We start from the raw sequence: 11,677 nt of genomic DNA on the forward strand, positions 1-11,677 counted from the left end.
TTGGGTTGAGATCTGGTGACTGTGGGGGCCATTTTAGTACAGTGAACTCATTGTCATGTTCAAGAAACCAATTTGAAATGATTGGAGCTTTGTGACATGGTGCATTATCCTGCTGGAAGTAGCCATCAGAGGATGGGTACATGGTGGCCATAAAGGGATGGACATGGTCAGAAACAATGCTCAGGTAGGCCGTGGCATTTAAACCATGCCCAATTGGCACTAAGGGGCCTAAAGTGTGCCAAGAAAACATCCCCCACACCATTACACCACCACCACCAGCCTGCACAGTGGTAACAAGGCATGATGGATCCATGTTCTCATTCTGTTTACGCCAAATTCTGACTCTACCATCTGAATGTCTCAACAGAAATCGAGACTCATGAGACCAGGCAACATTTTTCCAGTCTTCAACTGTCCAATTTTGGTGAGCTCTTGCAAATTGTAGCCTCTTTTTCCTTTTGTAGTGGAGATGAGTGGTACCCGGTGGGGTCTTCTGCTGTTGTAGCCCATCCGCCTCAAGGTTGTGCGTGTTGTGGCTTCACAAATGCTTTGCCGCATACCTCGGTTGTAACGAGTGGTTATTTCAGTCAAAGTTGCTCTTCTATCAGCTTGAATCGGTCGGTCCATTCTCCTCTGACCTCTAGCATCAACGAGGCATTTTCGCCCACAGGACTGCCGCATACTGGATGTTTTTCCCTTTTCACACCATTCTTTGTAAACCCTAGAAATGGTTGTGCGTGAAAATCCCAGTAACTGAGCAGACTGTGAAATACTCAGACCGGCCCGTCTGGCACCAACAACCATGCCACGCTCAAAATTGCTTAAATCACCTTTCTTTCCCATTCTGACATTCAGTTTGGAGTTCAGGAGATTGTCTTGACCAGGAACACACCCCTAAATGCATTGAAGCAACTGGCATGTGATTAGTTGATTAGATAATTGCATTAATGAGAAATTGAACTAATAATCCTTTAGGTGAGTGTAGGTAAAAGGTGTATGAGATGCACAATGGATAAGATACATGTCTTTTTGGTGTGAGAGACCCGGGTTCAATTCACCACTGTGACCCTGAGCAAGACACTTAACCCCTAGTTGTTCCAGAGGCGTGCAACCTCTGACATGTATAGCAATTGTAAGTCGCTTTGGATAAAAGCATCAGCTAAATGAATAAATTTGCAAAGGGTAAATGTTTTGATTGTATTTTTTATTGTTGTTTTATGTCCTGTCAGACTTGCTGTCCTGATCCCTGTCTTGTCCAGGGTACCCTTAAAAAAAAGAGATTTTATCTCAATGGGTCTTTCCCCCTATTTAAATAAAGGTCAAATAAATAAATAAAACAAATTAGTAGTCCTATTAATTTAAATTTGCAGTGACTGACTCATGTAGAGAATGTAGAAGTCACAGATGTGGCTAGAGGTAACAGTCCAGAAAAAAAGGAACTGGGCTGATTAAAGAGAAAATCTGAGAGTGGCATTAAGAGGCTGGGACGTTCAGAAATACGCTACAGTAGAATCAATAATTGATATATAAATTACTATATTACTTTATTACCAGTGACTGTATAACTTACATAAGTTGCTACGATTATTCCCTCGACACACATTTCTCCTTTCACTTTCGCCCCTCCAGCACAACAGGTCTAAGTTTTTCTATAAATCCTCCTCTGATGTTAAACTGTTCCCATTCTGTTTGGAGCGTATCTGTGTTCCCAGGGTTCTATGTTCCTCAGCTCAAGATCCTCACACATTGATGAGGAGACCTTTGAAAGGGTTTAATGGGTGACGTTAGCGTTTTTTTACCACCACATCAAAAACACCAAAGTCATCCAAGAACACAAAGAACAAAGTCACACAAACAGTAACAGAGCCAACCGAGGCAGCGGTAGACCAGCAACTCCAATACTTTCAAACTGAGTCTGGTGACTTTGACCAGAGTGATACTGGACCAATTTCAAAAAATGTCCCAATTAGTCCAGTAGACAGAAGAACATGGTAAAATAGGGCCCAGTGAGAAAAATACAGAAGTTAGTCTTTAATACAAATGGTATTGTTGTAAGTTTATTGATCCTGTATTTGAAATCATACAGACCTAAAACTGTTGTTGTCAGACTGATCAGCATCAGCAACCGTGGTTTACTTCCTGCAGGTCAGAGCTTCTCGCAGGAGTTTGAGGTTTCTTGTTAATTCACGGCTGCTAAACGGACTTCACTGTGAGATTTTGACAACTAAATTCAAAACACATAAAATACAAACAGTTTAAGGTTGTCTGTGTAACCATGTTTGACTGAAGTCATTTACCGCAGCAGTGGTGAAAAAGGGACGCCAACCGTTTGACTTGAGAAATTAATAAAAATGTTTAGTGTGAACTGGGAAGCAAACTGAGACATTAGCATAGTATAGATTTGTTCAGTGAACCAGAGTTCAAATGACAGGGTAATCAGCAGATGAAGACAACTGAAAATTGTATGCTCATTTTTTAATATTCTGTCTAGTATTTTGCCTCTTTGTGTTTAATTATATTATGTTCTTGTTATATAGCATTTGTTTGTAACCGTGTACCTAATAAACTGTAGAGCTGGTGCAAATAAAAGACCAAATGTTTTAACAGCTTTTAAAAAGGAGTCAGTGAACAGTAGTGAACTCTTGAACTGCCTCTTTCAAGGTATAAGGTTTTTATTAGTCATTATTCAGCACAAGGTTGCATAACGAAACGGAATCTGTAGTTCCTTCATGCTACACAGTTTAGGCCTATATTAAAATATGGCAACATTTCAAGTAAAATAAAACGAAATATACAGAGAAAAACAGGTGGCTCTGCAGTATGTAAACAACTACAAAACCTACAGGATCCAAAACGGGAACCCAAACACTTTTTACCCTTTTGACAGGATGGGCCTGAAAAGGCAGCAGCCAGGAGATATCACATGAAAGATGTCAGACGGGTGATGAAGGGACATGTGGAGATGGTTACACCGTAGTAACTACATTTTTAAAACTCTGACATTATTTATTCAAAACAAAACAGTCATTTAATCTGTTTTCCAATATATTAATCTTGGTTGTTGTCATGCTAGAGGGTAACTTCAGATGTTTTTAACCATGTTTCTGTGTCTATGTGACTAACTGGGACAACTGACTTGTGAAGGGGTGGCATGAAGTACATTCAGGCATTCTCACACACACATCAGATTAGCATTCCTTTAATATTTCTGTCTCCACTGCTCATATTTATGTTTTAAAGGGTTAAAAACACCAAAGTCAAACAATAACACACACACACATATAGTGTGTGTATATATATATATATATATATATATATATATATATATATATATATATATATATATTAGCATTTCAGATTAAACAAAAAGGAAGTTTTCCCAATTAGTCACAGACAAAAAAACATTGGAAAAGGGTACCATTTGCATAAAATAATGTAGTGTACCTAGTTATGGTTAATAAAGTTATGAATAATAATATTCGGAAATATTAATTCAATTTGGGGCACCACCTGAAATTCCGTTTGCCTAAGGCCTTCAGGACACCTTAGGTATGGTTTTTAATAATTACACAAGTATTTACTAGTGATCAGTTAGCTAGTAATTGCTTCCATCCATCCATCCATCATCAACCTCTTATCCTGCGTACAGGGTTGCGGGGGGCTGGAGCCAATCCCAGATGGCATTGGGCGAAAGGCGGGGTACACCCTGGACAGGTCGCCAGTCCATCGCAGGGCCACACATAGACGAATGAGGCGACAGTGCTAACCACTGCACTACCGTGCCGCCCTAGTAATTGCTTAATCATTTTAAAATCAATTTAATCAATCAGTCACAAATCAAAGTCATGAACCCTCCGTCCAGTGACCACAGTTCCTGTGATTAAGGTGAAAGTTATTAGATAACTAAAGTGACTAACAAAGTACAGTTGGCATAACTAACCCACGTGGCTGGCCTCCGACTCGTTAAATGCTCCGTACTTGTATAGCGCCTTTCTAGTCTTTTCGACCACTCAAAGCGCTACATCTGCATTCACAAGTCACACACATTCATACACTGAGCCTAAGTGCTCAAACGGAAACACCCATTCATACACTGGCGGAACAGCCGCCAGGGGCAAATCGGGGTTCAGTATCTTGCCCAAGGACACTTCGACACGCAATCAGGGGGAGCCAGGGATTGAACCGCCGACCTTACGATTAACGGGCAACCCGCTCTACCTCCTGAGCCACAGCCGCCCCTCGTTGTAGTTGGGAGGAGTGACGGAAGTTAATTCGACTGAAATAAAGCTTAAAAGGGTTGTTCCTGAATTCAAAGTTGCGTGGCTTAACGGTCTGATAACTTTAGCAAACAAAACAAAGAAAAGATAAATTCAACAAAGGTTTGTGGGACCTCGTGAAAGTAAGTTGCTCGGCAGTACCGGCCGGAATCTTGGGTGTTGCCGTTGCTTGGAGAAGAGTGGAGAGAGAGAGGGAGCATGTGGCGCTGTGATTTGTTGCTTGGGGCAACACTTTACTTCACTTTAATATGTTCTTGAAGTCTATTTGCGTTTTAATCAAATACATTTCCACAATCAACTCTTAAATGTCATAACAGTTATACCGTTCTGAGTTTTAATCATTTGATAAAAAGGAAAGGAAGTTATTGTCAATCATTAAAGATTATAATAGTAAAAACATTTCATAAGGATCACTGAAATTGGGAAGAACATCTTAACTTCCAGGACAATACTGATGGAAATGGTTATTTAACCTTAAATTCGAGCTGCAAAATTAATTAAGTAGTCCAAACGGTTCTGATTGGTGGTTCAGGATGAAGTTAGTCTCTGCATAAGGTTAGTATTTTCATTTTAACAGTTAGTTAGTGGACATTCAGTAGATTGCAGCTTTTTTAAACATATAGGCTACCTACATATTCATATGTATTACACTCATGTTAATTATTCAAATGTTCAAACCATGATAACTTTATTTTAAATTATAGTAGAGCCGAAGATGCTAACATATATTTTTTTTGTGTGAGTAGGTATGAAAATGTGTATCTGGTTATGTCAAATAAAGTCAACGAAATTATATATATCATATTTCCCCTTGATGTAAAGGTGCAGCCATAAATAAAATACTGAGAAAACACAGCCGAATACAGAACCGCTTGCTATTGTCATTTCATGAAGTTATTGTAGTCGACTATCTGTGGGTGGTGCTGGAACAGTATCTTAAGTGTAAGGTTTCTTTTGTGGGACAACAAGCGTGTCCTAAACAAGCAGCGAGCTGTAGTTCCCCTGATAAACACCCCGACCTCTTTGGCTTCCACAGAGACGCTCTTTGCTCTTTGGAACGTCTCTGGTCCACTCAGAGGAGACAGGCCGGGTATCTGCAGGATGGACTGGTGAGAAAAGTGCCTTTGCAAGTAGACTGCAACTCTGAAGGCCGTGAAGGTCATCATATGACTCAGCACATAAACTTGTGCCAGTGTTGATGATGACTCATTTTATGCGTGGTGCTTTATTGATCACTGTCATATCATTATTTCTTTAGAAGTGTTACAGGGTAGATTACACTATTGGTTTAATATTGATTATGTGTGGCTGTGAACGTTGGAGAAGGTGTGGCTTCCCATAAGACAAACAAGAGGAGGAGACTGACATAGTATATCAATCAATGTAACACAGAGTTGGATGAGTTTTCCCTCCGGGACCAGCTCGGATACACATGTATTTGTGTTTTGCAGATGTTTGAAATTATTTTCTAAACTTGAGTTCAATTTAAATTTACTGGAATCTGTGTTTTATTGAAAAGAATACAATTTATATACAAAAGTTACATTGAAGAATACAAAGTGTGAGAGTGAGGACCCATTACACCTGGGGCCCAATCTAAGGGTTTTTCCTTCCACATTACCAACAATAAATATGCGACATCCAAGTTAGATTTCTAAATACAACACATGATTGACGTTTGGTCAGGTTCAGGAAAAGATCATGGCTTGGGTTAAACTAACAACGTTACACTAACGTAACTTGCAAAAGCTAAGTAATCGACACAACTTAACCAAATACAATGAACACCGGTCTCCTGGGTGAAAGTCAAGTTTTTGTCCCACCCATTAATCTGTGATTGTGGGCTTCCTGCTGCCCCCATGTTCCTGCGCGACACCCGATATTTGTATGATTACCACTATCATTACTATTATTTTACATCTCATGTGGAACTTGCACTGTTGTCCAGTTTTCTTATCAAATAATCATACTAATCTCCCGCCTCTGATCTTGCAGATAGCTCATCACTCTTTAGGATAATAGGGTGGCACCTGGGGTTGCCAATCAGATTTCAGGTGTGGCCTATGACACCCCAGGCCAATCCCTGGACACACCCCTGTTAGGTCTCTGTAAATAATATTACTAGAGTAAATAATTCTAGACCTGGTCTATATGAAAAGTGCATAACTTTTGTTATGAATGACACGGCAACTCACACTAAAACAAAAATAAATAGCACTACAGGTACGAGGAAAATATGTGTTTATTGATTTTCGGGATGAACTGTACCTTTAGAAGGAAAATGAATCCTCCCCTAATGCCTCAGTAATTACAGTTAAGATATTGCACTTATATCAAGACCTTACTGCTTCTATACTGTTGGTGGGATTGTGAGTGTTTAGATCTCTCACGACAGGGAATAAAAGAAAACGCCCTGATGAAAATGAAACTGTGTAGGTTGAGGTCTAGAGACTAAGGGCAACTTCTTTTCAGGTGTGTGTGTCTTGAAAAATAAAAATAACATTAAGTCTACATAGATTACTACACTTAGTCCAAGGCTCATATTAATTCTTTTACTTTGTTCCAGGACGCAACAACAGCACAGGTACTACTCTTCTGTTACATTCATCTAAATGTGTTAATGTGTATTTCTCCTTGTTAATCTGCTTTATAGTTAAGTAGAATCATTGTATGAACTGACGTCAACATGACTAAATGAATCACATTTTTAAGCTTTATACTTTTTTGATTATGTGCCTGTTTTTTATTTAGTTTTATTTATTTAAATTCTGGGTTTTTAAGTCTATAAACTACTTCATCGTTTTCTGATAATGTATAATTTTGATGTGTTTAAATATTCTCCAGCCATGAGAGAAACTCCAAACCAGTTGCATCCGAACACCCTCCACGTAAGATTGTTTAAAAAAAAACATATTTCTTCCAGATGATAGATTAATGATGACTGCTTTTTCATAATGTTTAGTTTTATCTGAACTTGAGCTGTGTTTGTCAGTTCTCAGCAAATCATGGAGGACAATAAACAGGAAGTGAGTGTGTTTGCACTGTCAATGTTTACTGTGTCAACAAAAGCCTGACTTCCTGATTAATTTGTTGAGTGACATCAGGGCTCGTATTTATCAAGCTTCTTAAAGTGTCATTTTAGTCTTAAGTGCTGAGATATCCTGAAATGTATTCCTACTTTCAAACGTAAGTATAAAAGCAAGTTATCAAATTTCTCAAAGCTGAGAATCACTCACTCTCCCAGTTATTTAAGACCGCTCCAGAGGACTCTCAAGTGGTTAGGAGCTGCCAGTAGGGGCTTGTGAAGAAATATTTTCAGGAGAAGAAGAATGTTTCTAATTATTTGACAACACGCAGCTAATTAGACGGGGTCGGACTGCGCAAACTTTGTCAGCTGGTTGGTGAGGGATGTCATCTCACCGCTGACTTTACGCAGCAAAACGTTTTCAGCTAAACTGAAGGTGGTGGTGATGCTTTGTTTCTTTACCACAGGACAAACACAGCAATGCTGATGATTTTGGCTCGTCACAACCATCAATAAGCCGAATAGTTGGGGAAACAATTGTGGCACTTACAACGGCACACATTGTCACGCGTTTCATCAACTTCCCAGCAACACACCTCGTAATCCGACAGAAGCAAACACAGTTCATGCAAATATCCATAATGTATTCTCTTCAAAAAAATCTTAATTAGCAAATGTGTGTTGAACGTACACTCCTGTTAGGAATTTCCCCATTCAATGTGAACTTATCTGAAAATCCTGTTTGCAGCACAGCAAAGAGTCGTGAATCAGCACTAAGACTGACATTTAAGATTTAGTCCTACACTTCACTCAAATTTGGATTGAGATGCTTGATAACTAACTTTTAAGCACAGCTTTGAGCCAAGAATATTTTTACTACCAAGTCAGTTCTTAGCAGAGTTCTTATGAGTAATTCTGAGAAGCTTGATAAATACGGGCCCTGGGCACCAAACAGAAAATGAAAACTCTCTGTAAAATTAGTTTTGTCTATACTCTAATGTAATGTTTTCTTCCCTGAGCAGAGACAAACAGAGCGCTCTGCAGTATGTGAAGAACTACACACCTCATGATGAAGGCTAGCGGCTTGGGATTCTTCTTCATGGGTCGGTTGGAGCTGGAAAGTCCAGTTTCATCAACTCTGTTCAAAGCCTGTTACATGGCAGAATGTACACACTGGCTTTGGCAGAAAACATCTCTTACGACAGTTTCACCAGGACGGTATGACCTTTTCTCCGTATGTGCTTTACAGTACTCAAACTACAAGATACAAAAAGAAAGTCCAAAAAGAGTCCTTTTACCTTTTTGTCTTCAGTGACATCATGGGCCTGGAACCAATCAAAGGTGTCCAGGAGGAAGACATCAAACTGGCTTTGAAGGGACATGTGAAGGACGGTTACAGTTATTTTGAATGATATATTTATACATATTGTAACTGTTGATTAACTGGATTTCAATTTGTTTTCCAGTTCAAACCTGAATCAGCGTTGTCAGAGGAGGATCAGTTCTACAACAAATCTCCAACTGCCAACGACAAAGTGCACGTTCTGGTCTGTGTTGTTGATGCCAACACAGCGTCTCAAAAGACAGCTGTAACTGTGCAGAAGATTCGGAACATCAGGATGGAAGCCACCAACATGGGTGAGCGGACAAATCTCTGATTATTCTTCTCTTTATTGGGTTTTAATAGATCACACAGATTGGTACTCTGCTTTAAATGTTCTGACTCTCAAACACTCTCCTCCTGCAGCTGTTTGTAGTTTCCATCATCACAGAGAACAGCAGCTGTGGTCAGTTACATGATTCAGTAGTTTTGTGTTCTCCTGGCAGGAATTCCTCAAGTGGCCATCCTCACCAGAATTGATGAAGCCTGTCCTGAAATCAAACAAGATTTAAAGAACGTCTACAGGAGCAAGTTCCTGAAGAATAAGGTAGGTTTAATAGGTAATATTCTGAACTTGAAAAGAGGAATCACATTTCTCCCTATACTGAATCTGATACCCAAACTCGGCACCTGGCCAAGTCAGAGTTCTTATATCTCGCCAGTCATCTTTTTTTTTGTGTCATTTAAAAATTTTGTAAATCTTTGGATTAAGGTCCACGTGGAGAGGCTATGATTGTTGTGTTGTCTTTACTATTGAATTGTTTTACGCAGCATCCTAAACCTGACGACAGAAAGTAGTTGCAAAGTTACAACAGAGGTCTTAGTTTGGATCCAGCTAACTTCTGTTAATTAAGCTCAGATGGTAGTCAACACGTTCAGTTTTACAGTACCGGTCTTCATTGTAAAATGCGTGGATCTGTGGAGCAGTTCAGTGCAGACGTGGGTATTCCCATGAACTGCATCTTCCCTGTGAAGAACTACCACGAAGAAATCAACCTCAACAATGACGTTGACTCGCTGCTCCTGAGCAAGCTGACAAACATCATCAACTTTGGAGAAGGCATCAACTTCAAAAAGTGTCTTAATATTGAGACAGATGTACGGGTATGCTCCTCAATGTTCTCAGATAACAGAGGTCCTGCATACTCAGCAGCTATAATACCAGGTGTGTGCTTTTTACTGGTGGTGTTCAGCTTCATGTTGGGTCAGCAGGACATTTTTATGGATCAGGGTAACAGATTGATAATGTCATTTGAAATGATATTCTTACTGCTTTTTCTTTTTGATGTGGAGTTCTTTTTTATTTCTTTAATTGTGGTGTTGTGCTTTTGGATTTTAGGATTGTGTTGTTTAGTTTTTTATGTTGAATGGTTTGTGCTTCTTTGTGTTTTCTTTCTCTTCTACCATGTTGGATGTTGTTTTTATTTTATTTTTCACTGTTATCCTTTGGATTGTTTTCTGTGTCAGATAATCCATAAAATCAACCTATCAGTGTTTGAATGCAGCATATGACGGGACTAACATATGAACGATCTGTCACATCCTTTAGCCTCTGGCGCCCTTTAGCGCCTAAATTTATATTAAGGGATATCTAGATTATATGTAGAATAATTTCACATCTTTACAGACAGGCAGGTTTTTGTTAACTTCTAAAAGACGACATTATTAAAAGCTTTATTAATATTAACTTCGAAGAGTTGATGTCTCATTTTTATTTATTCTGAAGCTCAAACAACCTCCTCTGCCTCAGAAATGGTCCCATCTGCTCATCACGTGGTCACAGCGCCTCCCACAGGCTGGAAGACATCATTACTGCTAATAAGACGACCCTTCAGCAACTAGGCATATATGATTTCAAATACAGGGTCAATAAACTTACAACAAACCCATTTCTATAACTCCTGTATTTTTCACCTGAACCTTTATTTTTTAATAATAAATCTGTATAATATCAACTGAAAATCCAGAGGGGAGGTTTTACTATGGACCCTTAGGGGTTCTCCCCTCTCCTGCATAATCCTTTCATTTTTATAGATTTATATCTGTCTTTTGTGCTATTAATTAATAAATAAATAAATAAAAACATTTCCCCATGCTATGTGACTTATTTGGGACATTTTTAAAAACATTGGTCCAGTATCCCTCTGGTCAAAGCCACCAGACTCCATTGATCAAATTAGTAATTTTACCTCACAGAACATGGGAGTCACTGGTTTCCCCCTGCCTCTGTCGGTTAGTTTTTTTGTGTGATTGTGTAACTTTGGTGTTTTTAAGGGTTAAAAATACCAAAGTCACACGATAGGCAGCAGTTGAACCAAGAGGTAAAATTATTATTTTTATCATTGGAGTCACATAAAACATGGACAAAAAGGATCCAGGTAGAAAAGTTGAAACGTAAAGACAGAATAATACTGGACTAAACTAAACATGTTTGCTTCCATTAAATCCAGTTAAATTAAAATTTCTCTTTGGGTTTTGAGGTTTCTCATTAACTCAGTGTGCATAAATTACACCTCAATGTTATGTTCAATGTTTAGTTTCAACTATTTGGACAAATAATTAAAAAACACAGGAGAAAATATTACTTTCACAGTTCAAATCAGGGTTTAAGCAAAAAAATATATTTAGCAAAAATAGATCAAGAAGTTATTTATGTCTAATTTTTTTCAGTGCAGTAAATAATGAATGGTTTGTTGGACCACAGAGTTGTTCAATTATAGCACTACTTATAGTTACTTTATATTTAAAAAACAAATAAGATTGAAGCCACTGAAGGGGAACTTTTTCTTCTTCAGACCTCAACACCAGCTTGGACGATTTGCAGTTTGTTCCACTACTCAGGCAACAAACATGTAATATAACAGCCACTTTCACCTTCAGTGACTTTTGATTCGACAGTAAAAAAATTTTTTTGGTCAGCGAGTGTGTGTCTGACTTCAGCATTTCCTTTGACATCCTTAAAACTTGATGCAATTTTAAAGCTTTTCACAAAAA

The 11,677-nt window shown here is 38.6% G+C and overlaps 1 pseudogene; it reads left to right on the forward strand.

Annotated features, from left to right (window-relative positions):
• Nucleotides 1-4,745: 4,745 nt before the first annotated feature.
• LOC123978272 lies at nucleotides 4,746-10,195 on the forward strand (annotated as a pseudogene).
• The last annotated feature ends 1,482 nt before the right edge of the window (nucleotides 10,196-11,677 follow it).

Source organism: Micropterus dolomieu, linkage group LG10 (genome assembly GCF_021292245.1).
Source record: "Micropterus dolomieu isolate WLL.071019.BEF.003 ecotype Adirondacks linkage group LG10, ASM2129224v1, whole genome shotgun sequence".
Classification (NCBI taxonomy): domain Eukaryota; kingdom Metazoa; phylum Chordata; class Actinopteri; order Centrarchiformes; family Centrarchidae; genus Micropterus; species Micropterus dolomieu.